A 3,480-nucleotide genomic window follows, 5' to 3' on the forward strand; every position below is an offset into this window, starting at 1 on the left:
AAAAGGTCAGCTAAGTAATCATTTGCAAGTTCTAATGCTAAACTTTCTTCAGTTTGCAGCTGGGTCCAAGTCTGTTTGTGCTACGAAGCGTGCAGAAAATGAAGCTCTGGCACTCTGACTCTGCAGGATTTTAAAATGCGAAGCTGGCGGGAAATGGATGGAAAGGAAGATGCCGCTGGCTGTTTGTTTTTGTTTAATATGATGAAATCAGCCTCCAGATGGGATCCTAGAATGATTACCATATGGGCCCACAGTGATTTATGAGACTCGTTGGCGCTGAATGCCTCGGTAGCTCAGATTCCACCTGCCATCAACACAGACTGATCACTCTGTCATATGAAGGAGGCAGTGATGTGTACATTTATTTGAGATGTCAAAGAGTGCGTTAAAGTGAAATAAACCTATTTTATCTACATGGCAAATGACATGTTTTCACAGATGTCTGACGAGTCTAATAACCATGCAAGCAGAAACAAGTTAATGAATTTTTGACAAAAGTAGCGATAGATAAACTTTTAAAAACAGTTAACAATAAAAGTCATCTGGTTTTATTTTCTGGGGTTCAGAAAAGAAAACAAATTACATCCTTCTCTGCAGTGAGCCAACTATCCACATGCGGATTTATTTCTTTATTTACTCCAAGTTTTCTGCAGAGCAAACAATACACAGACAAAAATACTGGGCCACACCTCTTAACTTTTACCAACATTTTTGAAAGAATGGGTGATTTTAAAGAACTTACTAAACTTGAGAGACATGCTGCAGGATGCAGCTGATGCAACAGGTCAGTTTGCGAAATTTCTTCCCTTCTAGATGTTCCACAATCACGTGCAACGTGGAAGTATTTTAAAACCAGAAATAAGTGTCAGAGTGGGAGTCAAGGACTGCTGAGGTGCATACTGTGTAAAAGTTTGTTTGCTGGTTCTGTAACTGCGGAGCTCCAAACCTCCTCTAGCATTAACATCAGCACAAAAACTGTATACTGGGAGCTTCATGGCATAGTTTTCTATGGCTGATCAGCTCCTCCCAATACTGTATTATAAAAATCACCTGAGGGCATTATTTACAGTCGGATCAAACTCTGACTATACATGAAACACGGTGACAGATCTGATTACTGACTTGTTGGTGATACTGGGGGCTTTCCTTGGGTGTTACTATTAATGGATTTCAAATGATATACCCATGCTTAAAAACAAAGCCATCCCTACTGGAGCTGTGTAAAAACCTCCACCAAGCGTGTGCTTTAGTTTCCCCTGTCACAAAATCATCACCCTGCATTAGAAAATCCTTATAATATCTAGGAAATCACCTAAAGGCAAGCACCTTCAGGTGAGGGCACAAAATCAAAGGTTGTCATCCAGTAGGATTGTCTTATATTTAATCAGGTTATAAGGTGCTCTAATTTTATTTTGTACCCATCTGTGTATTACCAAAGAAACCAAAACAAGTCACCAGCCAGTCATTTCTTGGTGGCTGAAGGAAATAATGAGCAGCTCACGGTTCCTGAGTCATCACTGCGTGCATTTGACAGAGCTAGTGGCTCGCTCACCCACGCCTCTGAACAACACAGGCCAATGTGGAAGTGCAATAATAAGTGAAATAGCAAGAACTGCCTCAGGGAGGGCCATCGTAATGGCTGTCCCTCAACGGAGACCCAATTATTTTGGTCCCCCGTCTTTCTCGCCAGATCATTCACTCACCTATTGACTCTGCTCAGTTCCTCAAGCTGGTGCAGGACCTGACATGCTGGTACATGAAGCTGGTACATGATGCATGACTGTTATCCAAGGGCATATGTTACTGACAAGCAAACAAATATGACAGTGTTTAACACAATCAAACATACCAGCAAGACCATCAATCAGATGCAAAGACAGAAGAAAAATGGTACAGCATTTACACGGCAACGTAGTACAGTATCTATTTTGTCCAGACATTCATGGAGGGAGCATCTTTGTCAAATTCTTTGTGATTGTAAGAAGCAGGACAGGCAGACAAGAATGCAAACTGAATAAATCATGAGCGCCGCTTTAGGCAAAATGTCACGAGGAAGATGCACACACACTCTTCACTATTGTATTTACAACTCAGTTATTCAGTAAAATGAATCATCTACAATTCCCACGGTTACTGTACGGGTGCCGTGCAACTTCACTCAGTTAACTGACAGTTTGTGGGGCAGCTTATTAAGAAAGTTCATATGAGCAGCAGTATGAGAGCAGGAAGTGTTCAAATAGTATTTGCAGCACAGTTAACAACCACACAGAAGAAAAGGGCTGGGTGGAGCAATAACACCTTAAAGAGGCAACCTTACTGTAAATGGTGCAAAATGGTTTTAATGCATGGGTATTGTCATGTGTGAGTGTGGCTGAACTATGAAACAGGCTTCGCTCTATTAAGAAAAAAGCATCAGGAACAGAAAAAGAAATGCAAAGCCAGAAAACGCTACCAATGCATGTGAAATTTTCTCTGATATTGTATTTAGAATTGTTGAACGCTGAATATAATGATGACAGTGCAGCTGATTTCTGTACAGCATGTAGTTTTCATGTAAATAAGTGAACAATATAAACAGGGAGTCATTGTTATAGTTTTAAAAGTGTCATTATTTGTTTCCTGTCTCCTGCGTGAAACCTCTCCACTAAAACCTTAGCAAAGACAAAGATAAAATATCCGTATGAAGTCAACGGGTCTGTAAAGCTCATTGTGTGCACATGTTTTAGTCGGATTTTCTTCATTTCGTAGAGGTGTTCATGAACGTGTTAAGGGAAGCCAAACACAGCTCTCTGTCCTCTATCTTGTCACCTGAGGGGAAAAACAGACACATCCTGACCTCCCAAATCGTCTTGCAGAAGCACTTGTCATTCTGCCGCCGAGAGTCGATCCTGCAGTGACATGGGTATTTGGGATGCTGACATCTAAGGGCAGTTGTTGCTCTCAGTGTGGCTCTCCTGCACACTCTCATACATATTGAGACCCCCTCATCCCTGCCTGCTGAACCATCCATACTCCAGAGATTGCAAAAAGCGCCACCATCGCTCTCCCCCTCTGACTCCCTAACGAGATCCTCTATCTCTGACACCCAGCTCTGTCACCCAGAACAAAGCCTCACCTCAGACAGAAAAGCAAGCAGACTGACTGCTCCACGGAGGCTGGATGGAGAAGCGCGAACCGTTAGGGGAAGAGGCATAGTGCTTGTGCCAGAGGGATTTATTTCCTGCCCTGACAGGTTGCTTTTTTTCCAGGTGGGCAGATGGATTTTCTACCTCTAGAAGCACAGTTCTAGCCAGCAGCAGAAAGACAGCATGTTATTTTAATAGTGTATGACAGGTCATCTCTGGAGTGTGCTTTAAGTTAACATGTCAGCTGGTGTGAAGATCATGCTGATGCAAGTAGCAACCTGTGAATAAACAACATTTGTTTTTTTCTGCACAGAGAATAATGAGAAGGCTTGTAAAATAATGCCACATAGACATT

This window comes from Oreochromis aureus, linkage group 12 (assembly GCF_013358895.1).
Source record: "Oreochromis aureus strain Israel breed Guangdong linkage group 12, ZZ_aureus, whole genome shotgun sequence".
Classification (NCBI taxonomy): domain Eukaryota; kingdom Metazoa; phylum Chordata; class Actinopteri; order Cichliformes; family Cichlidae; genus Oreochromis; species Oreochromis aureus.